Source organism: Phalangium opilio, unplaced genomic scaffold (genome assembly GCF_054372755.1).
Source record: "Phalangium opilio isolate 3A_F unplaced genomic scaffold, DU_Popi_V2 ptg000360l_1, whole genome shotgun sequence".
NCBI classification, from domain to species: domain Eukaryota; kingdom Metazoa; phylum Arthropoda; class Arachnida; order Opiliones; family Phalangiidae; genus Phalangium; species Phalangium opilio.
The window spans coordinates 2,212,143-2,229,305 of NW_028324230.1; the positions used below are offsets into that span (position 1 = coordinate 2,212,143).

General features: G+C 37.8%; 34 non-coding genes and 29 pseudogenes across 34 annotated transcripts; all 63 read right to left on the reverse strand.

Moving 5' to 3' along the window:
• Positions 1 to 1,293: 1,293 nt before the first annotated feature.
• LOC149597494 (5S ribosomal RNA) lies at positions 1,294 to 1,412 on the reverse strand (annotated as a pseudogene).
• Positions 1,413 to 1,533: 121 nt separating this feature from the next.
• On the reverse strand, positions 1,534 to 1,636 carry LOC149597495 (5S ribosomal RNA; annotated as a pseudogene).
• A 136-nt stretch (positions 1,637 to 1,772) lies between these two features.
• Positions 1,773 to 1,892, reverse strand: LOC149597496 (5S ribosomal RNA; annotated as a pseudogene).
• Positions 1,893 to 2,014: 122 nt separating this feature from the next.
• On the reverse strand, positions 2,015 to 2,117 carry LOC149597497 (5S ribosomal RNA; annotated as a pseudogene).
• A 137-nt stretch (positions 2,118 to 2,254) lies between these two features.
• LOC149597498 (5S ribosomal RNA) lies at positions 2,255 to 2,373 on the reverse strand. Its single transcript, XR_016378910.1, has one exon. It is a non-coding gene; the product is annotated as a 5S ribosomal RNA (ribosomal RNA).
• Positions 2,374 to 2,509: 136 nt separating this feature from the next.
• LOC149597499 (5S ribosomal RNA) lies at positions 2,510 to 2,628 on the reverse strand. The gene has a single exon (XR_016377935.1). It is a non-coding gene; the product is annotated as a 5S ribosomal RNA (ribosomal RNA).
• A 134-nt stretch (positions 2,629 to 2,762) lies between these two features.
• LOC149597500 (5S ribosomal RNA) lies at positions 2,763 to 2,879 on the reverse strand (annotated as a pseudogene).
• Positions 2,880 to 3,016: 137 nt separating this feature from the next.
• Positions 3,017 to 3,135, reverse strand: LOC149597501 (5S ribosomal RNA). Its single transcript, XR_016377936.1, has one exon. It is a non-coding gene; the product is annotated as a 5S ribosomal RNA (ribosomal RNA).
• Positions 3,136 to 3,272: 137 nt separating this feature from the next.
• On the reverse strand, positions 3,273 to 3,391 carry LOC149597502 (5S ribosomal RNA; annotated as a pseudogene).
• Positions 3,392 to 3,528: 137 nt separating this feature from the next.
• Positions 3,529 to 3,647, reverse strand: LOC149597503 (5S ribosomal RNA). The gene has a single exon (XR_016378723.1). It is a non-coding gene; the product is annotated as a 5S ribosomal RNA (ribosomal RNA).
• A 134-nt stretch (positions 3,648 to 3,781) lies between these two features.
• On the reverse strand, positions 3,782 to 3,898 carry LOC149597504 (5S ribosomal RNA; annotated as a pseudogene).
• A 136-nt stretch (positions 3,899 to 4,034) lies between these two features.
• Positions 4,035 to 4,153, reverse strand: LOC149597505 (5S ribosomal RNA). Its single transcript, XR_016377937.1, has one exon. It is a non-coding gene; the product is annotated as a 5S ribosomal RNA (ribosomal RNA).
• A 134-nt stretch (positions 4,154 to 4,287) lies between these two features.
• Positions 4,288 to 4,404, reverse strand: LOC149597506 (5S ribosomal RNA; annotated as a pseudogene).
• Positions 4,405 to 4,541: 137 nt separating this feature from the next.
• LOC149597507 (5S ribosomal RNA) lies at positions 4,542 to 4,660 on the reverse strand. The gene has a single exon (XR_016377938.1). It is a non-coding gene; the product is annotated as a 5S ribosomal RNA (ribosomal RNA).
• A 137-nt stretch (positions 4,661 to 4,797) lies between these two features.
• LOC149597508 (5S ribosomal RNA) lies at positions 4,798 to 4,916 on the reverse strand (annotated as a pseudogene).
• A 137-nt stretch (positions 4,917 to 5,053) lies between these two features.
• On the reverse strand, positions 5,054 to 5,172 carry LOC149597509 (5S ribosomal RNA). Its single transcript, XR_016378724.1, has one exon. It is a non-coding gene; the product is annotated as a 5S ribosomal RNA (ribosomal RNA).
• Positions 5,173 to 5,306: 134 nt separating this feature from the next.
• On the reverse strand, positions 5,307 to 5,423 carry LOC149597510 (5S ribosomal RNA; annotated as a pseudogene).
• A 138-nt stretch (positions 5,424 to 5,561) lies between these two features.
• Positions 5,562 to 5,680, reverse strand: LOC149597511 (5S ribosomal RNA). Its single transcript, XR_016378922.1, has one exon. It is a non-coding gene; the product is annotated as a 5S ribosomal RNA (ribosomal RNA).
• A 137-nt stretch (positions 5,681 to 5,817) lies between these two features.
• On the reverse strand, positions 5,818 to 5,936 carry LOC149597512 (5S ribosomal RNA). Its single transcript, XR_016377940.1, has one exon. It is a non-coding gene; the product is annotated as a 5S ribosomal RNA (ribosomal RNA).
• A 137-nt stretch (positions 5,937 to 6,073) lies between these two features.
• LOC149597513 (5S ribosomal RNA) lies at positions 6,074 to 6,192 on the reverse strand (annotated as a pseudogene).
• Positions 6,193 to 6,326: 134 nt separating this feature from the next.
• On the reverse strand, positions 6,327 to 6,443 carry LOC149597514 (5S ribosomal RNA; annotated as a pseudogene).
• Positions 6,444 to 6,580: 137 nt separating this feature from the next.
• LOC149597515 (5S ribosomal RNA) lies at positions 6,581 to 6,699 on the reverse strand. The gene has a single exon (XR_016378933.1). It is a non-coding gene; the product is annotated as a 5S ribosomal RNA (ribosomal RNA).
• Positions 6,700 to 6,833: 134 nt separating this feature from the next.
• LOC149597516 (5S ribosomal RNA) lies at positions 6,834 to 6,950 on the reverse strand (annotated as a pseudogene).
• A 137-nt stretch (positions 6,951 to 7,087) lies between these two features.
• On the reverse strand, positions 7,088 to 7,206 carry LOC149597517 (5S ribosomal RNA). Its single transcript, XR_016377941.1, has one exon. It is a non-coding gene; the product is annotated as a 5S ribosomal RNA (ribosomal RNA).
• A 137-nt stretch (positions 7,207 to 7,343) lies between these two features.
• LOC149597518 (5S ribosomal RNA) lies at positions 7,344 to 7,462 on the reverse strand (annotated as a pseudogene).
• Positions 7,463 to 7,599: 137 nt separating this feature from the next.
• On the reverse strand, positions 7,600 to 7,718 carry LOC149597519 (5S ribosomal RNA). Its single transcript, XR_016378725.1, has one exon. It is a non-coding gene; the product is annotated as a 5S ribosomal RNA (ribosomal RNA).
• Positions 7,719 to 7,852: 134 nt separating this feature from the next.
• Positions 7,853 to 7,969, reverse strand: LOC149597520 (5S ribosomal RNA; annotated as a pseudogene).
• A 138-nt stretch (positions 7,970 to 8,107) lies between these two features.
• Positions 8,108 to 8,226, reverse strand: LOC149597521 (5S ribosomal RNA). Its single transcript, XR_016377942.1, has one exon. It is a non-coding gene; the product is annotated as a 5S ribosomal RNA (ribosomal RNA).
• A 137-nt stretch (positions 8,227 to 8,363) lies between these two features.
• On the reverse strand, positions 8,364 to 8,482 carry LOC149597522 (5S ribosomal RNA; annotated as a pseudogene).
• A 134-nt stretch (positions 8,483 to 8,616) lies between these two features.
• On the reverse strand, positions 8,617 to 8,733 carry LOC149597523 (5S ribosomal RNA; annotated as a pseudogene).
• Positions 8,734 to 8,870: 137 nt separating this feature from the next.
• On the reverse strand, positions 8,871 to 8,989 carry LOC149597524 (5S ribosomal RNA). The gene has a single exon (XR_016378944.1). It is a non-coding gene; the product is annotated as a 5S ribosomal RNA (ribosomal RNA).
• Positions 8,990 to 9,126: 137 nt separating this feature from the next.
• On the reverse strand, positions 9,127 to 9,245 carry LOC149597525 (5S ribosomal RNA; annotated as a pseudogene).
• A 135-nt stretch (positions 9,246 to 9,380) lies between these two features.
• LOC149597526 (5S ribosomal RNA) lies at positions 9,381 to 9,499 on the reverse strand. The gene has a single exon (XR_016377943.1). It is a non-coding gene; the product is annotated as a 5S ribosomal RNA (ribosomal RNA).
• Positions 9,500 to 9,636: 137 nt separating this feature from the next.
• On the reverse strand, positions 9,637 to 9,755 carry LOC149597527 (5S ribosomal RNA). Its single transcript, XR_016378955.1, has one exon. It is a non-coding gene; the product is annotated as a 5S ribosomal RNA (ribosomal RNA).
• Positions 9,756 to 9,892: 137 nt separating this feature from the next.
• Positions 9,893 to 10,011, reverse strand: LOC149597528 (5S ribosomal RNA). The gene has a single exon (XR_016378648.1). It is a non-coding gene; the product is annotated as a 5S ribosomal RNA (ribosomal RNA).
• Positions 10,012 to 10,145: 134 nt separating this feature from the next.
• LOC149597529 (5S ribosomal RNA) lies at positions 10,146 to 10,264 on the reverse strand. Its single transcript, XR_016378966.1, has one exon. It is a non-coding gene; the product is annotated as a 5S ribosomal RNA (ribosomal RNA).
• Positions 10,265 to 10,398: 134 nt separating this feature from the next.
• LOC149597530 (5S ribosomal RNA) lies at positions 10,399 to 10,515 on the reverse strand (annotated as a pseudogene).
• A 137-nt stretch (positions 10,516 to 10,652) lies between these two features.
• LOC149597531 (5S ribosomal RNA) lies at positions 10,653 to 10,771 on the reverse strand. The gene has a single exon (XR_016377944.1). It is a non-coding gene; the product is annotated as a 5S ribosomal RNA (ribosomal RNA).
• Positions 10,772 to 10,908: 137 nt separating this feature from the next.
• Positions 10,909 to 11,027, reverse strand: LOC149597532 (5S ribosomal RNA; annotated as a pseudogene).
• A 137-nt stretch (positions 11,028 to 11,164) lies between these two features.
• Positions 11,165 to 11,283, reverse strand: LOC149597533 (5S ribosomal RNA; annotated as a pseudogene).
• A 134-nt stretch (positions 11,284 to 11,417) lies between these two features.
• LOC149597534 (5S ribosomal RNA) lies at positions 11,418 to 11,534 on the reverse strand (annotated as a pseudogene).
• A 138-nt stretch (positions 11,535 to 11,672) lies between these two features.
• On the reverse strand, positions 11,673 to 11,791 carry LOC149597535 (5S ribosomal RNA). The gene has a single exon (XR_016378977.1). It is a non-coding gene; the product is annotated as a 5S ribosomal RNA (ribosomal RNA).
• A 137-nt stretch (positions 11,792 to 11,928) lies between these two features.
• LOC149597536 (5S ribosomal RNA) lies at positions 11,929 to 12,047 on the reverse strand. Its single transcript, XR_016377945.1, has one exon. It is a non-coding gene; the product is annotated as a 5S ribosomal RNA (ribosomal RNA).
• A 137-nt stretch (positions 12,048 to 12,184) lies between these two features.
• On the reverse strand, positions 12,185 to 12,303 carry LOC149597537 (5S ribosomal RNA; annotated as a pseudogene).
• A 134-nt stretch (positions 12,304 to 12,437) lies between these two features.
• On the reverse strand, positions 12,438 to 12,554 carry LOC149597538 (5S ribosomal RNA; annotated as a pseudogene).
• A 137-nt stretch (positions 12,555 to 12,691) lies between these two features.
• Positions 12,692 to 12,810, reverse strand: LOC149597539 (5S ribosomal RNA). Its single transcript, XR_016378989.1, has one exon. It is a non-coding gene; the product is annotated as a 5S ribosomal RNA (ribosomal RNA).
• A 137-nt stretch (positions 12,811 to 12,947) lies between these two features.
• LOC149597540 (5S ribosomal RNA) lies at positions 12,948 to 13,066 on the reverse strand (annotated as a pseudogene).
• A 135-nt stretch (positions 13,067 to 13,201) lies between these two features.
• On the reverse strand, positions 13,202 to 13,320 carry LOC149597541 (5S ribosomal RNA). The gene has a single exon (XR_016377946.1). It is a non-coding gene; the product is annotated as a 5S ribosomal RNA (ribosomal RNA).
• Positions 13,321 to 13,457: 137 nt separating this feature from the next.
• On the reverse strand, positions 13,458 to 13,576 carry LOC149597542 (5S ribosomal RNA). The gene has a single exon (XR_016379001.1). It is a non-coding gene; the product is annotated as a 5S ribosomal RNA (ribosomal RNA).
• Positions 13,577 to 13,713: 137 nt separating this feature from the next.
• LOC149597543 (5S ribosomal RNA) lies at positions 13,714 to 13,832 on the reverse strand. Its single transcript, XR_016378650.1, has one exon. It is a non-coding gene; the product is annotated as a 5S ribosomal RNA (ribosomal RNA).
• A 134-nt stretch (positions 13,833 to 13,966) lies between these two features.
• Positions 13,967 to 14,085, reverse strand: LOC149597544 (5S ribosomal RNA). The gene has a single exon (XR_016379012.1). It is a non-coding gene; the product is annotated as a 5S ribosomal RNA (ribosomal RNA).
• A 137-nt stretch (positions 14,086 to 14,222) lies between these two features.
• Positions 14,223 to 14,341, reverse strand: LOC149597545 (5S ribosomal RNA). Its single transcript, XR_016378651.1, has one exon. It is a non-coding gene; the product is annotated as a 5S ribosomal RNA (ribosomal RNA).
• A 135-nt stretch (positions 14,342 to 14,476) lies between these two features.
• On the reverse strand, positions 14,477 to 14,595 carry LOC149597546 (5S ribosomal RNA). The gene has a single exon (XR_016377947.1). It is a non-coding gene; the product is annotated as a 5S ribosomal RNA (ribosomal RNA).
• A 137-nt stretch (positions 14,596 to 14,732) lies between these two features.
• Positions 14,733 to 14,851, reverse strand: LOC149597547 (5S ribosomal RNA; annotated as a pseudogene).
• Positions 14,852 to 14,988: 137 nt separating this feature from the next.
• On the reverse strand, positions 14,989 to 15,107 carry LOC149597548 (5S ribosomal RNA; annotated as a pseudogene).
• A 137-nt stretch (positions 15,108 to 15,244) lies between these two features.
• Positions 15,245 to 15,363, reverse strand: LOC149597549 (5S ribosomal RNA; annotated as a pseudogene).
• Positions 15,364 to 15,498: 135 nt separating this feature from the next.
• LOC149597550 (5S ribosomal RNA) lies at positions 15,499 to 15,617 on the reverse strand. Its single transcript, XR_016377948.1, has one exon. It is a non-coding gene; the product is annotated as a 5S ribosomal RNA (ribosomal RNA).
• Positions 15,618 to 15,755: 138 nt separating this feature from the next.
• Positions 15,756 to 15,874, reverse strand: LOC149597551 (5S ribosomal RNA). The gene has a single exon (XR_016379023.1). It is a non-coding gene; the product is annotated as a 5S ribosomal RNA (ribosomal RNA).
• A 137-nt stretch (positions 15,875 to 16,011) lies between these two features.
• LOC149597552 (5S ribosomal RNA) lies at positions 16,012 to 16,130 on the reverse strand. Its single transcript, XR_016378726.1, has one exon. It is a non-coding gene; the product is annotated as a 5S ribosomal RNA (ribosomal RNA).
• Positions 16,131 to 16,265: 135 nt separating this feature from the next.
• Positions 16,266 to 16,384, reverse strand: LOC149597553 (5S ribosomal RNA). Its single transcript, XR_016377949.1, has one exon. It is a non-coding gene; the product is annotated as a 5S ribosomal RNA (ribosomal RNA).
• A 137-nt stretch (positions 16,385 to 16,521) lies between these two features.
• On the reverse strand, positions 16,522 to 16,640 carry LOC149597554 (5S ribosomal RNA; annotated as a pseudogene).
• Positions 16,641 to 16,777: 137 nt separating this feature from the next.
• LOC149597555 (5S ribosomal RNA) lies at positions 16,778 to 16,896 on the reverse strand. The gene has a single exon (XR_016377951.1). It is a non-coding gene; the product is annotated as a 5S ribosomal RNA (ribosomal RNA).
• A 137-nt stretch (positions 16,897 to 17,033) lies between these two features.
• Positions 17,034 to 17,152, reverse strand: LOC149597556 (5S ribosomal RNA). The gene has a single exon (XR_016378728.1). It is a non-coding gene; the product is annotated as a 5S ribosomal RNA (ribosomal RNA).
• Between the last annotated feature and the right edge of the window lie 11 nt (positions 17,153 to 17,163).

Consider the following 17,163-nt stretch of genomic DNA (forward strand, 5'->3'; position numbering starts at 1 on the left):
GAAGAAAAAAAACATGCGATTTTTTCGGTACACTTTTTAATGAATTTTTTTCTGGACAAACTTTTGACCGAATTCAGCTTATTTACCTATAAAATACTCATTAAAAGTGATTTCATATCGATTGATCAATAAATAAAAATGTACCTTTATTTTTAATAACATTTTCAAAATCGACGTTTCTCGGCCAGAGAAGCACATTTTGAGAATTTTTTCACTATTTTAAAATATAACCACTGAAACCACTATTTTTGTACTTTTTGCTTTAATTCAAGCAAATATAACGATATTCATTCAAAAACTGTTCAAATTCAATTTTCAATAAGAAATCGTTGTCACGGATTTTGTATCTTGAAGAAAAAAAACATGCGATTTTTTCGGTACACTTTTTAATGAATTTTTTTCTGGACAAACTTTTGACCGAATTCAGCTTATTTACCTATAAAATACTCATTAAATGTGATTTCATATCGATTGATCAATAAATAAAAATGTACCTTTATTTTTAATAACATTTTCAAAATCGACGTTTCTCGGCCAGAGAAGCACATTTTGAGAATTTTTTCACTATTTTAAAATATAACCACTGAAACCACTATTTTTGTACTTTTTGCTTTAATTCAAGCAAATATAACGATATTCATTCAAAAACTGTTCAAATTCAATTTTCAATAAGAAATCGTTGTCACGGATTTTGTATCTTGAAGAAAAAAAACATGCGATTTTTTCGGTACACTTTTTAATGAATTTTTTTCTGGACAAACTTTTGACCGAATTCAGCTTATTTACCTATAAAATACTCATTAAATGTGATTTCATATCGATTGATCAATAAATAAAAATGTACCTTTATTTTTAATAACATTTTCAAAATCGACGTTTCTCGGCCAGAGAAGCACATTTTGAGAATTTTTTCACTATTTTAAAATATAACCACTGAAACCACTATTTTTGTACTTTTTGCTTTAATTCAAGCAAATATAACGATATTCATTCAAAAAACTGTTCAAATTCAATTTTGAATAAGAAATCGTTGTCACGGATTTTGTATCTTGAAGAAAAAAAACATGCGATTTTTTCGGTACACTTTTTAATGAATTTTTTTCTGGGCAAACTTTTGTCCGAACTCAGCTTATTTACCTATAAAATACTCATTTAAAGTGATTTCATATCGATTGATCAATAAATAAAAATGTACCTTTATTTTTAATAACATTTTCAAAATCGACGTGAAAAAGAAAATAAGTTTGCTTTTTTCATATCTATTGGAATTTAAAAGAGGAAAAAAAGTGAAAAAGCCAACAGCACGCATTGTTCCTAAGTGGTCTCCCTCCCAAGTACTGACTGCGCTCGACGCTGCTTAACTTCGGTGATCGGACGAGAACCGGTGTTTTCAGCGTGATATGGCCGTTACCGAAAGTGCTATTTAATAATTTGAATTTAATTAACTTTCATCTTTATAAAACAATATCAAAAAGAAGATATGTTTGTTTTTTCATATCTGGTGGAATTTAAAATAGGAAACAAAAAGGAAAAAGCCAACGGCACGCAGTGTTCCCAAGTACTGACTGCGCTCGACGCTGCTTAACTTCGGTGATCGGACGAGAACCGGTGTTTTCAGCGTGATATGGCCGTTGCCGAGAGTGCTAGATAATAATTCGAATTTAAATTAAGTGAGACAAATTGACCTTCATCTTTTTAAAACAATAACAAAAAGAAAATATTTTTGCTTTTTTCATACCTATTGGAATTTAAAAGAGGAAAAAAAATTAAAAAGCCAACGGCACGCAGTGTTAATAAAGTGGTCTCCCTCCCAAGTACTGACTGCGCTCGACTATGCTTAACTTCGGTGATCGCACGAGAACCGTTGTTTTCAGCGTGATATGGCCGTTGCCGAGAGTGCTATTTAATAAATCGAATTTAATTAACCTTCATCTTTATAAATCAATAAGAAAAAGAAGATATGTTTGCTTTTTTCATATCTCATGGAATTTAAAAGAGGAAATAAAAGTGAAAAAGCCAACGGCACGCAAAGTTTCCAAGTACTGACTGCGCTCGACGCTGCTTAACTTCGGTGATCGGACGAGAACCGGTGTTTTCAGCGTGATATGGCCGTTGCCGCAGATGCTACATAATAATTCGAAGTTAAATTAAGTGAGACAAATTAACCATCATCTTTTTAAAACAATAACAAAAAGAAAATATGTTTGCTTTTTTCATTTCTATTGGAATTTAAAAGAGGAAAAAAAAGTGAAAAAGCCAACGGCACGCAGTGTTCCTAAGTGGTCTCCCTCCCAAGTACTGACTGCGCTCGACGCTGCTTAACTTCGGTGATCGGACGAGAACCGGTGTTTTCAGCGTGATATGGCCGTTGCCGAGAGTGCTATTTAATAATTCGAATTTAAATTAAGTGAGACAAATTAACCTTCATCTTTTTAAAACAATAACAAAAAGAAAATATGTTTGCTTTTTTCATATCTATTGGAATTTAAAAGAGGAAAAAAAGTGAAAAAGCCAACGGCACGCAGTGTTCCTAAGTGGTCTCCCTCCCAAGTACTGACTGCGCTCGACGCTGCTTAACTTCGGTGATCCGACGAGAACCGGTGTTTTCAGCGTGATATGGCCGTTGCCGAGAGTGCTAGATAATAATTCGAATTTAAATTAAGTGAGACAAATTGACCATCTTTTTAAAACAATAACAAAAAGAAAATATGTTTGCTTTTTTCATATCTATAGGAATTTAAAAGAGGAAAAAAAAGTGAAAAAGCCAACGGCACGCAGTGTTCCTAAGTGGTCTCCTCCCAGTAGTGACTGCGCTCGACGCTGCTTAACTTCGGTGATCGCACGAGAACCGGTGTTTTCTGCGTGATATGGCCGTTGCCGAGAGTGCTATTTAATAATTCGAATTTAAATGAAGTGAGACAAATTAACCTTCATCTTTTTGAAACAATAACAAAAAGAAAATATGTTTGCTTTTTTCATATCTATTGGAATTTAAAAGAGGAAAAAAAAGTGAAAAAGCCAACGGCACGCAGTGTTCCTAAGTGGTCTCCCTCCCAAGTACTGACTGCGCTCGACGCTGCTTAACTTCGGTGATCCGACGAGAACCGGTGTTTTCAGCGTGATATGGCCGTTGCCGAGATTGCTAGATAATAATTCGAATTTAAATTAAGTGAGACAAATTGACCTTCATCTTTTTAAAACAATAACAAAAAGAAAATATGTTTGCTTTCTTCATATCTATAGGAATTTAAAAAAGGAAAAAAAAGTGAAAAACCCAACGGCACGCAGTGTTCCTAAGTGGTCTCCCTCCCAAGTACTGACTGCGCTCGACGCTGCTTAACTTCGGTGATCCGACGAGAACCGGTGTTTTCAGCGTGATATGGCCGTTGCCGAGAGTGCTAGATAATAATTCGAATTTAAATTAAGTGAGACAAATTAACCATCATCTTTTTAAAACAATAACAAAAAGAAAATATGTTTGCTTTTTTCATATCTATTGGAATTTAAAAGAGGAAAAAAAAGTGAAAAAGCCAACGGCACGCAGTGTTCCTAAGTGGTCTCCCTCCCAAGTACTGACTGCGCTCGACGCTGCTTAACTTCGGTGATCCGACGAGAACCGGTGTTTTCAGCGTGATATGGCCGTTACCGAGAGTGCTAGATAATAATTCGAATTTAAATTAAGTGAGACAAATTGACCATCTTTTTAAAACAATAACAAAAAGAAAATATGTTTGCTTTTTTCATATCTATAGGAATTTAAAAGAGGAAAAAAAAGTGAAAAAGCCAACGGCACGCAGTGTTCCTAAGTGGTCTCCTCCCAGTACTGACTGCGCTCGACGCTGCTAAACTTCGGTGATCGGACGAGAACCGGTGTTTTCAGCGTGATATGGCCGTTGCCGAGAGTGCTAGATAATAATTCGAATTTAAATTAAGTGAGACAAATTAACCTTCATCTTTTTAAAACAATAACAAAAAGAAAATATGTTTGCTTTTTTCATATCTATTGGAATTTAAAAGAGGAAAAAAAGTGAAAAAGCCAACGGCACGCAGTGTTCCTAAGTGGTCTCCCTCCCAAGTACTGACTGCGCTCGACGCTGCTTAACTTCGGTGATCCGACGAGAACCGGTGTTTTCAGCGTGATATGGCCGTTGCCGAGAGTGCTAGATAATAATTCGAATTTAAATTAAGTGAGACAAATTGACCATCTTTTTAAAACAATAACAAAAAGAAAATATGTTTGCTTTTTTCATATCTATAGGAATTTAAAAGAGGAAAAAAAAGTGAAAAAGCCAACGGCACGCAGTGTTCCTAAGTGGTCTCCTCCCAGTAGTGACTGCGCTCGACGCTGCTTAACTTCGGTGATCGCACGAGAACCGGTGTTTTCTGCGTGATATGGCCGTTGCCGAGAGTGCTATTTAATAATTCGAATTTAAATGAAGTGAGACAAATTAACCTTCATCTTTTTGAAACAATAACAAAAAGAAAATATGTTTGCTTTTTTCATATCTATTGGAATTTAAAAGAGGAAAAAAAAGTGAAAAAGCCAACGGCACGCAGTGTTCCTAAGTGGTCTCCCTCCCAAGTACTGACTGCGCTCGACGCTGCTTAACTTCGGTGATCCGACGAGAACCGGTGTTTTCAGCGTGATATGGCCGTTGCCGAGATTGCTAGATAATAATTCGAATTTAAATTAAGTGAGACAAATTGACCTTCATCTTTTTAAAACAATAACAAAAAGAAAATATGTTTGCTTTCTTCATATCTATAGGAATTTAAAAAAGGAAAAAAAAGTGAAAAACCCAACGGCACGCAGTGTTCCTAAGTGGTCTCCCTCCCAAGTACTGACTGCGCTCGACGCTGCTTAACTTCGGTGATCCGACGAGAACCGGTGTTTTCAGCGTGATATGGCCGTTGCCGAGAGTGCTAGATAATAATTCGAATTTAAATTAAGTGAGACAAATTAACCATCATCTTTTTAAAACAATAACAAAAAGAAAATATGTTTGCTTTTTTCATATCTATTGGAATTTAAAAGAGGAAAAAAAAGTGAAAAAGCCAACGGCACGCAGTGTTCCTAAGTGGTCTCCCTCCCAAGTACTGACTGCGCTCGACGCTGCTTAACTTCGGTGATCCGACGAGAACCGGTGTTTTCAGCGTGATATGGCCGTTACCGAGAGTGCTAGATAATAATTCGAATTTAAATTAAGTGAGACAAATTGACCATCTTTTTAAAACAATAACAAAAAGAAAATATGTTTGCTTTTTTCATATCTATAGGAATTTAAAAGAGGAAAAAAAAGTGAAAAAGCCAACGGCACGCAGTGTTCCTAAGTGGTCTCCTCCCAGTACTGACTGCGCTCGACGCTGCTAAACTTCGGTGATCGGACGAGAACCGGTGTTTTCAGCGTGATATGGCCGTTGCCGAGAGTGCTAGATAATAATTCGAATTTAAATTAAGTGAAACAAATTGACCTTCATCTTTTTAAAACAATAACAAAAAGAAAATATGTTTGCTTTTTTCATATCTATAGGAATTTAAAAGAGGAAAAAAAAAGTGAAAAAGCCAACGGCACGCAGTGTTCCTAAGTGGTCTCCCTCCCAAGTACTGACTGCGCTCGACGCTGCTTAACTTCGGTGATCGGACGAGAACCGGTGTTTTCAGCGTGATATGGCCGTTGCCGAGAGTGCTAGATAATAATTCGAATTTAAATTAAGTGAAACAAATTGACCTTCATCTTTATAAAACAATAACAAAAAGAAAATATGTTTGCTTTTTTCATATCTATAGGAATTTAAAAGAGGAAAAAAAAGTGAAAGAGCCAACGGCACGCAGTGTTCCTAAGTGGTCTCCCTCCCAAGTACTGACTGCGCTCGACGCTGCTTAACTTCGGTGATCCGACGAGAACCGGTGTTTTCAGCGTGATATGGCCGTTGCCGAGAGTGCTAGATAATAACTCGAATTTAAATTAAGTGAGACAAATTAACCATCATCTTTTTAAAACAATAACAAAAAGAAAATATGTTTGCTTTTTTCATATCTATTGGAATTTAAAAGAGGAAAAAAAAGTGAAAAAGCCAACGGCACGCAGTGTTCCTAAGTGGTCTCCCTCCCAAGTACTGACTGCGCTTGACGCTGCTTAACTTCGGTGATCCGACGAGAACCGGTGTTTTCAGCGTGATATGGCCGTTACCGAGAGTGCTAGATAATAATTCGAATTTAAATTAAGTGAGACAAATTGACCATCTTTTTAAAACAATAACAAAAAGAAAATATGTTTGCTTTTTTCATATCTATAGGAATTTAATAGAGGAAAAAAAAGTGAAAAAGCCAACGGCACGCAGTGTTCCTAAGTGGTCTCCTCCCAGTACTGACTGCGCTCGACGCTGCTAAACTTCGGTGATCGGACGAGAACCGGTGTTTTCAGCGTGATATGGCCGTTGCCGAGAGTGCTAGATAATAATTCGAATTTAAATTAAGTGAAACAAATTGACCTTCATCTTTTTAAAACAATAACAAAAAGAAAATATGTTTGCTTTTTTCATATCTATAGGAATTTAAAAGAGGAAAAAAAAGTGAAAAAGCCAACGGCACGCAGTGTTCCTAAGTGGTCTCCCTCCCAAGTACTGACTGCGCTCGACGCTGCTTAACTTCGGTGATCGGACGAGAACCGGTGTTTTCAGCGTGATATGGCCGTTGCCGAGAGTGCTAGATAATAATTCGAATTTAAATTAAGTGAGACAAATTGACCATCTTTTTAAAACAATAACAAAAAGAAAATATGTTTGCTTTTTTCATATCTATAGGAATTTAAAAGAGGAAAAAAAAGTGAAAAAGCCAACGGCACGCAGTGTTCCTAAGTGGTCTCCTCCCAGTAGTGACTGCGCTCGACGCTGCTTAACTTCGGTGATCGCACGAGAACCGGTGTTTTCTGCGTGATATGGCCGTTGCCGAGAGTGCTATTTAATAATTCGAATTTAAATGAAGTGAGACAAATTAACCTTCATCTTTTTGAAACAATAACAAAAAGAAAATATGTTTGCTTTTTTCATATCTATTGGAATTTAAAAGAGGAAAAAAAAGTGAAAAAGCCAACGGCACGCAGTGTTCCTAAGTGGTCTCCCTCCCAAGTACTGACTGCGCTCGACGCTGCTTAACTTCGGTGATCCGACGAGAACCGGTGTTTTCAGCGTGATATGGCCGTTGCCGAGATTGCTAGATAATAATTCGAATTTAAATTAAGTGAGACAAATTGACCTTCATCTTTTTAAAACAATAACAAAAAGAAAATATGTTTGCTTTTTTCATATCTATAGGAATTTAAAAGAGGAAAAAAAAGTGAAAAACCCAACGGCACGCAGTGTTCCTAAGTGGTCTCCCTCCCAAGTACTGACTGCGCTCGACGCTGCTTAACTTCGGTGATCCGACGAGAACCGGTGTTTTCAGCGTGATATGGCCGTTGCCGAGAGTGCTAGATAATAATTCGAATTTAAATTAAGTGAGACAAATTAACCATCATCTTTTTAAAACAATAACAAAAAGAAAATATGTTTGCTTTTTTCATATCTATTGGAATTTAAAAGAGGAAAAAAAAGTGAAAAAGCCAACGGCACGCAGTGTTCCTAAGTGGTCTCCCTCCCAAGTACTGACTGCGCTCGACGCTGCTTAACTTCGGTGATCCGACGAGAACCGGTGTTTTCAGCGTGATATGGCCGTTACCGAGAGTGCTAGATAATAATTCGAATTTAAATTAAGTGAGACAAATTGACCATCTTTTTAAAACAATAACAAAAAGAAAATATGTTTGCTTTTTTCATATCTATAGGAATTTAAAAGAGGAAAAAAAAGTGAAAAAGCCAACGGCACGCAGTGTTCCTAAGTGGTCTCCTCCCAGTACTGACTGCGCTCGACGCTGCTAAACTTCGGTGATCGGACGAGAACCGGTGTTTTCAGCGTGATATGGCCGTTGCCGAGAGTGCTAGATAATAATTCGAATTTAAATTAAGTGAAACAAATTGACCTTCATCTTTTTAAAACAATAACAAAAAGAAAATATGTTTGCTTTTTTCATATCTATAGGAATTTAAAAGAGGAAAAAAAAAGTGAAAAAGCCAACGGCACGCAGTGTTCCTAAGTGGTCTCCCTCCCAAGTACTGACTGCGCTCGACGCTGCTTAACTTCGGTGATCCGACGAGAACCGGTGTTTTCAGCGTGATATGGCCGTTGCCGAGAGTGCTAGATAATAACTCGAATTTAAATTAAGTGAGACAAATTAACCATCATCTTTTTAAAACAATAACAAAAAGAAAATATGTTTGCTTTTTTCATATCTATTGGAATTTAAAAGAGGAAAAAAAAGTGAAAAAGCCAACGGCACGCAGTGTTCCTAAGTGGTCTCCCTCCCAAGTACTGACTGCGCTTGACGCTGCTTAACTTCGGTGATCCGACGAGAACCGGTGTTTTCAGCGTGATATGGCCGTTACCGAGAGTGCTAGATAATAATTCGAATTTAAATTAAGTGAGACAAATTGACCATCTTTTTAAAACAATAACAAAAAGAAAATATGTTTGCTTTTTTCATATCTATAGGAATTTAAAAGAGGAAAAAAAAGTGAAAAAGCCAACGGCACGCAGTGTTCCTAAGTGGTCTCCTCCCAGTACTGACTGCGCTCGACGCTGCTAAACTTCGGTGATCGGACGAGAACCGGTGTTTTCAGCGTGATATGGCCGTTGCCGAGAGTGCTAGATAATAATTCGAATTTAAATTAAGTGAAACAAATTGACCTTCATCTTTTTAAAACAATAACAAAAAGAAAATATGTTTGCTTTTTTCATATCTATAGGAATTTAAAAGAGGAAAAAAAAGTGAAAAAGCCAACGGCACGCAGTGTTCCTAAGTGGTCTCCCTCCCAAGTACTGACTGCGCTCGACGCTGCTTAACTTCGGTGATCGGACGAGAACCGGTGTTTTCAGCGTGATATGGCCGTTGCCGAGAGTGCTAGATAATAATTCGAATTTAAATTAAGTGAAACAAATTGACCTTCATCTTTATAAAACAATAACAAAAAGAAAATATTTTTGCTTTTTTCATATCTATAGGAATTTAAAAGAGGAAAAAAAAGTGAAAAAGCCAACGGCACGCAGTGTTCCTAAGTGGTCTCCCTCCCACGTACTGACTGCGCTCGACGCTGCTTAACTTCGGTGATCCGACGAGAACCGGTGTTTTCAGCGTGATATGGCCGTTACCGAGAGTGCTAGATAATAATTCGAATTTAAATTAAGTGAGACAAATTGACCATCTTTTTAAAACAATAACAAAAAGAAAATATGTTTGCTTTTTTTCATATCTATTGGAATTTAAAAGAGGAAAAAAAAGTGAAAAAGCCAACGGCACGCAGTGTTCCTAAGTGGTCTCCCTCCCAAGTACTGACTGCGCTCGACGCTGCTTAACTTCGGTGATCCGACGAGAACCGGTGTTTTCAGCGTGATATGGCCGTTGCCGAGAGTGCTAGATAATAATTCGAATTTAAATTAAGTGAGACAAATTGACCTTCATCTTTTTAAATCAATAACAAAAAGAAAATATGTTTGCTTTTTTCATATCTATAGGAATTTAAAAGAGGAAAAAAAAGTGAAAAAGCCAACGGCACGCAGTGTTCCTAAGTGGTCTCCCTCCCAAGTACTGACTGCGCTCGACGCTGCTTAACTTCGGTGATCGGACGAGAACCGGTGTTTTCAGCGTGATATGGCCGTTGCCGAGAGTGCTAGATAATAATTCGAATTTAAATTAAGTGAAACAAATTGACCTTCATCTTTATAAAACAATAACAAAAAGAAAATATGTTTGCTTTTTTCATATCTATAGGAATTTAAAAGAGGAAAAAAAAGTGAAAAAGCCAACGGCACGCAGTGTTCCTATGTGGTCTCCCTCCCAAGTACTGACTGCGCTCGACGCTGCTTAACTTCGGTGATCCGACGAGAACCGGTGTTTTCAGCGTGATATGGCCGTTACCGAGAGTGCTAGATAATAATTCGAATTTAAATTAAGTGAGACAAATTGACCATCTTTTTAAAACAATAACAAAAAGAAAATATGTTTGCTTTTTTCATATCTATAGGAATTTAAAAGAGGAAAAAAAAGTGAAAAAGCCAACGGCACGCAGTGTTCCTAAGTGGTCTCCCTCCCAAGTACTGACTGCGCTCGACGCTGCTTAACTTCGGTGATCGGACGAGAACCGGTGTTTTCAGCGTGATATGGCCGTTGCCGAGAGTGCTAGATAATAATTCGAATTTAAATTAAGTGAGACAAATTGACCATCTTTTTAAAACAATAACAAAAAGAAAATATGTTTGCTTTTTTCATATCTATAGGAATTTAAAAGAGGAAAAAAAAGTGAAAAAGCCAACGGCACGCAGTGTTCCTAAGTGGTCTCCTCCCAGTAGTGACTGCGCTCGACGCTGCTTAACTTCGGTGATCGCACGAGAACCGGTGTTTTCTGCGTGATATGGCCGTTGCCGAGAGTGCTATTTAATAATTCGAATTTAAATGAAGTGAGACAAATTAACCTTCATCTTTTTGAAACAATAACAAAAAGAAAATATGTTTGCTTTTTTCATATCTATTGGAATTTAAAAGAGGAAAAAAAAGTGAAAAAGCCAACGGCACGCAGTGTTCCTAAGTGGTCTCCCTCCCAAGTACTGACTGCGCTCGACGCTGCTTAACTTCGGTGATCCGACGAGAACCGGTGTTTTCAGCGTGATATGGCCGTTGCCGAGATTGCTAGATAATAATTCGAATTTAAATTAAGTGAGACAAATTGACCTTCATCTTTTTAAAACAATAACAAAAAGAAAATATGTTTGCTTTTTTCATATCTATAGGAATTTAAAAGAGGAAAAAAAAGTGAAAAACCCAACGGCACGCAGTGTTCCTAAGTGGTCTCCCTCCCAAGTACTGACTGCGCTCGACGCTGCTTAACTTCGGTGATCCGACGAGAACCGGTGTTTTCAGCGTGATATGGCCGTTGCCGAGAGTGCTAGATAATAATTCGAATTTAAATTAAGTGAGACAAATTAACCATCATCTTTTTAAAACAATAACAAAAAGAAAATATGTTTGCTTTTTTCATATCTATTGGAATTTAAAAGAGGAAAAAAAAGTGAAAAAGCCAACGGCACGCAGTGTTCCTAAGTGGTCTCCCTCAAAAGTACTGACTGCGCTCGACGCTGCTTAACTTCGGTGATCCGACGAGAACCGGTGTTTTCAGCGTGATATGGCCGTTACCGAGAGTGCTAGATAATAATTCGAATTTAAATTAAGTGAGACAAATTGACCATCTTTTTAAAACAATAACAAAAAGAAAATATGTTTGCTTTTTTCATATCTATAGGAATTTAAAAGAGGAAAAAAAAGTGAAAAAGCCAACGGCACGCAGTGTTCCTAAGTGGTCTCCTCCCAGTACTGACTGCGCTCGACGCTGCTAAACTTCGGTGATCGGACGAGAACCGGTGTTTTCAGCGTGATATGGCCGTTGCCGAGAGTGCTAGATAATAATTCGAATTTAAATTAAGTGAAACAAATTGACCTTCATCTTTTTAAAACAATAACAAAAAGAAAATATGTTTGCTTTTTTCATATCTATAGGAATTTAAAAGAGGAAAAAAAAAGTGAAAAAGCCAACGGCACGCAGTGTTCCTAAGTGGTCTCCCTCCCAAGTACTGACTGCGCTCGACGCTGCTTAACTTCGGTGATCGGACGAGAACCGGTGTTTTCAGCGTGATATGGCCGTTGCCGAGAGTGCTAGATAATAATTCGAATTTAAATTAAGTGAAACAAATTGACCTTCATCTTTATAAAACAATAACAAAAAGAAAATATGTTTGCTTTTTTCATATCTATAGGAATTTAAAAGAGGAAAAAAAAGTGAAAGAGCCAACGGCACGCAGTGTTCCTAAGTGGTCTCCCTCCCAAGTACTGACTGCGCTCGACGCTGCTTAACTTCGGTGATCCGACGAGAACCGGTGTTTTCAGCGTGATATGGCCGTTGCCGAGAGTGCTAGATAATAACTCGAATTTAAATTAAGTGAGACAAATTAACCATCATCTTTTTAAAACAATAACAAAAAGAAAATATGTTTGCTTTTTTCATATCTATTGGAATTTAAAAGAGGAAAAAAAAGTGAAAAAGCCAACGGCACGCAGTGTTCCTAAGTGGTCTCCCTCCCAAGTACTGACTGCGCTTGACGCTGCTTAACTTCGGTGATCCGACGAGAACCGGTGTTTTCAGCGTGATATGGCCGTTACCGAGAGTGCTAGATAATAATTCGAATTTAAATTAAGTGAGACAAATTGACCATCTTTTTAAAACAATAACAAAAAGAAAATATGTTTGCTTTTTTCATATCTATAGGAATTTAAAAGAGGAAAAAAAAGTGAAAAAGCCAACGGCACGCAGTGTTCCTAAGTGGTCTCCTCCCAGTACTGACTGCGCTCGACGCTGCTAAACTTCGGTGATCGGACGAGAACCGGTGTTTTCAGCGTGATATGGCCGTTGCCGAGAGTGCTAGATAATAATTCGAATTTAAATTAAGTGAAACAAATTGACCTTCATCTTTTTAAAACAATAACAAAAAGAAAATATGTTTGCTTTTTTCATATCTATAGGAATTTAAAAGAGGAAAAAAAAGTGAAAAAGCCAACGGCACGCAGTGTTCCTAAGTGGTCTCCCTCCCAAGTACTGACTGCGCTCGACGCTGCTTAACTTCGGTGATCGGACGAGAACCGGTGTTTTCAGCGTGATATGGCCGTTGCCGAGAGTGCTAGATAATAATTCGAATTTAAATTAAGTGAAACAAATTGACCTTCATCTTTATAAAACAATAACAAAAAGAAAATATTTTTGCTTTTTTCATATCTATAGGAATTTAAAAGAGGAAAAAAAAGTGAAAAAGCCAACGGCACGCAGTGTTCCTAAGTGGTCTCCCTCCCACGTACTGACTGCGCTCGACGCTGCTTAACTTCGGTGATCCGACGAGAACCGGTGTTTTCAGCGTGATATGGCCGTTACCGAGAGTGCTAGATAATAATTCGAATTTAAATTAAGTGAGACAAATTGACCATCTTTTTAAAACAATAACAAAAAGAAAATATGTTTGCTTTTTTTCATATCTATTGGAATTTAAAAGAGGAAAAAAAAGTGAAAAAGCCAACGGCACGCAGTGTTCCTAAGTGGTCTCCCTCCCAAGTACTGACTGCGCTCGACGCTGCTTAACTTCGGTGATCCGACGAGAACCGGTGTTTTCAGCGTGATATGGCCGTTGCCGAGAGTGCTAGATAATAATTCGAATTTAAATTAAGTGAGACAAATTGACCTTCATCTTTTTAAATCAATAACAAAAAGAAAATATGTTTGCTTTTTTCATATCTATAGGAATTTAAAAGAGGAAAAAAAAGTGAAAAAGCCAACGGCACGCAGTGTTCCTAAGTGGTCTCCCTCCCAAGTACTGACTGCGCTCGACGCTGCTTAACTTCGGTGATCGGACGAGAACCGGTGTTTTCAGCGTGATATGGCCGTTGCCGAGAGTGCTAGATAATAATTCGAATTTAAATTAAGTGAAACAAATTGACCTTCATCTTTATAAAACAATAACAAAAAGAAAATATGTTTGCTTTTTTCATATCTATAGGAATTTAAAAGAGGAAAAAAAAGTGAAAAAGCCAACGGCACGCAGTGTTCCTATGTGGTCTCCCTCCCAAGTACTGACTGCGCTCGACGCTGCTTAACTTCGGTGATCCGACGAGAACCGGTGTTTTCAGCGTGATATGGCCGTTACCGAGAGTGCTAGATAATAATTCGAATTTAAATTAAGTGAGACAAATTGACCATCTTTTTAAAACAATAACAAAAAGAAAATATGTTTGCTTTTTTCATATCTATAGGAATTTAAAAGAGGAAAAAAAAGTGAAAAAGCCAACGGCACGCAGTGTTCCTAAGTGGTCTCCCTCCCAAGTACTGACTGCGCTCGACGCTGCTTAACTTCGGTGATCGGACGAGAACCGGTGTTTTCAGCGTGATATGGCCGTTGCCGAGAGTGCTAGATAATAATTCGAATTTAAATTAAGTGAAACAAATTGACCTTCATCTTTATAAAACAATAACAAAAAGAAAATATGTTTGCTTTTTTCATATCTATAGGAATTTAAAAGAGGAAAAAAAAGTGAAAAAGCCAACGGCACGCAGTGTTCCTATGTGGTCTCCCTCCCAAGTACTGACTGCGCTCGACGCTGCTTAACTTCGGTGATCCGACGAGAACCGGTGTTTTCAGCGTGATATGGCCGTTACCGAGAGTGTTAGATAATAATTCGAATTTAAATTAAGTGAGACAAATTGACCATCTTTTTAAAACAATAACAAAAAGAAAATATGTTTGCTTTTTTTCATATCTATTGGAATTTAAAAGAGGAAAAAAAAGTGAAAAAGCCAACGGCACGCAGTGTTCCTAAGTGGTCTCCCTCCCAAGTACTGACTGCGCTCGACGCTGCTTAACTTCGGTGATCCGACGAGAACCGGTGTTTTCAGCGTGATATGGCCGTTGCCGAGAGTGCTAGATAATAATTCGAATTTAAATTAAGTGAGACAAATTGACCTTCATCTTTTTAAATCAATAACAAAAAGAAAATATGTTTGCTTTTTTCATATATATAGGAATTTAAAAGAGGAAAAAAAAGTGAAAAACCCAACGGCACGCAGTGTTCCTAAGTGGTCTCCCTCCCAAGTACTGACTGCGCTCGACGCTGCTTAACTTCGGTGATCCGACGAGAACCGGCGTTTTCAGCGTGATATGGCCGTTGCCGAGAGTGCTAGATAATAATTCGAATTTAAATTAAGTGAGACAAATTAACCATCATCTTTTTAAAACAATAACAAAAAGAAAATATGTTTGCTTTTTTCATATCTATTGGAATTTAAAAGAGGAAAAAAAAGTGAAAAAGCCAACGGCACGCAGTGTTCCTAAGTGGTCTCCCTCCCACGTACTGACTGCGCTCGACGCTGCTTAACTTCGGTGATCCGACGAGAACCGGTGTTTTCAGCGTGATATGGCCGTTGCCGAGAGTGCTAGATAATAATTCGAATTTAAATTAAGTGAAACAAATTGACCTTCATCTTTTTAAAACAATAACAAAAAGAAAATATTTTTGCTTTTTTCATATCTATAGGAATTTAAAAGAGGAAAAAAAAGTGAAAAAGCCAACGGCACGCAGTGTTCCTAAGTGGTCTCCCTCCCACGTACTGACTGCGCTCGACGCTGCTTAACTTCGGTGATCCGACGAGAACCGGTGTTTTCAGCGTGATATGGCCGTTACCGAGAGTGCTAGATAATAATTCGAATTTAAATTAAGTGAGACAAATTGACCATCTTTTTAAAACAATAACAAAAAGAAAATATGTTTGCTTTTTTTCATATCTATTGGAATTTAAAAGAGGAAAAAAAAGTGAAAAAGCCAACGGCACGCAGTGTTCCTAAGTGGTCTCCCTCCCAAGTACTGACTGCGCTCGACGCTGCTTAACTTCGGTGATCCGACGAGAACCGGTGTTTTCAGCGTGATATGGCCGTTGCCGAGAGTGCTAGATAATAATTCGAATTTAAATTAAGTGAGACGAATTGACCTTCATCTTTTTAAATCAATAACAAAAAGAAAATATGTTTGCTTTTTTCATATCTATAGGAATTTAAAAGAGGAAAAAAAAAGTGAAAAAGCCAACGGCACGCAGTGTTCCTAAGTGGTCTCCCTCCCAAGTACTGACTGCGCTCGACGCTGCTTAACTTCGGTGATCGGACGAGAACCGGTGTTTTCAGCGTGATATGGCCGTTGCCGAGAGTGCTAGATAATAATTCGAATTTAAATTAAGTGAAACAAATTGACCTTCATCTTTATAAAACAATAACAAAAAGAAAATATGTTTGCTTTTTTCATATCTATAGGAATTTAAAAGAGGAAAAAAAAGTGAAAAAGCCAACGGCACGCAGTGTTCCTAAGTGGTCTCCCTCCCAAGTACTGACTGCGCTCGACGCTGCTTAACTTCGGTGATCCGACGAGAACCGGTGTTTTCAGCGTGATATGGCCGTTACCGAGAGTGCTAGATAATAATTCGAATTTAAATTAAGTGAGACAAATTGACCATCTTTTTAAAACAATAACAAAAAGAAAATATGTTTGCTTTTTTTCATATCTATTGGAATTTAAAAGAGGAAAAAAAAGTGAAAAAGCCAACGGCACGCAGTGTTCCTAAGTGGTCTCCCTCCCAAGTACTGACTGCGCTCGACGCTGCTTAACTTCGGTGATCCGACGAGAACCGGTGTTTTCAGCGTGATATGGCCGTTGCCGAGAGTGCTAGATAATAATTCGAATTTAAATTAAGTGAGACAAATTGACCTTCATCTTTTTAAATCAATAACAAAAAGAAAATATGTTTGCTTTTTTCATATATATAGGAATTTAAAAGAGGAAAAAAAAGTGAAAAACCCAACGGCACGCAGTGTTCCTAAGTGGTCTCCCTCCCAAGTACTGACTGCGCTCGACGCTGCTTAACTTCGGTGATCCGACGAGAACCGGCGTTTTCAGCGTGATATGGCCGTTGCCGAGAGTGCTAGATAATAATTCGAATTTAAATTAAGTGAGACAAATTAACCATCATCTTTTTAAAACAATAACAAAAAGAAAATATGTTTGCTTTTTTCATATCTATTGGAATTTAAAAGAGGAAAAAAAAGTGAAAAAGCCAACGGCACGCAGTGTTCCTAAGTGGTCTCCCTCCCAAGTACTGACTGCGCTCGACGCTGCTTAACTTCGGTGATCCGACGAGAACCGGTGTTTTCAGCGTGATATGGCCGTTGCCGAGAGTGCTAGATAATAACTCGAATTTAAATTAAGTGAGACAAAATAACCATCATCTTTTTAAAACAATAACAAAAAGAAAATATGTTTGCTTTTTTCATATCTATTGGAATTTAAAAGAGGAAAAAAAAGTGAAAAAGCCAACGGCACGCAGTGTTCCTAAGTGGTCTCCCTCCCAAGTACTGACTGCGCTCGACGCTGCTTAACTTCGGTGATCCGACGAGAACCGGTGTTTTCAGCGTGATATGGCCGTTACCGAGAGTGCTAG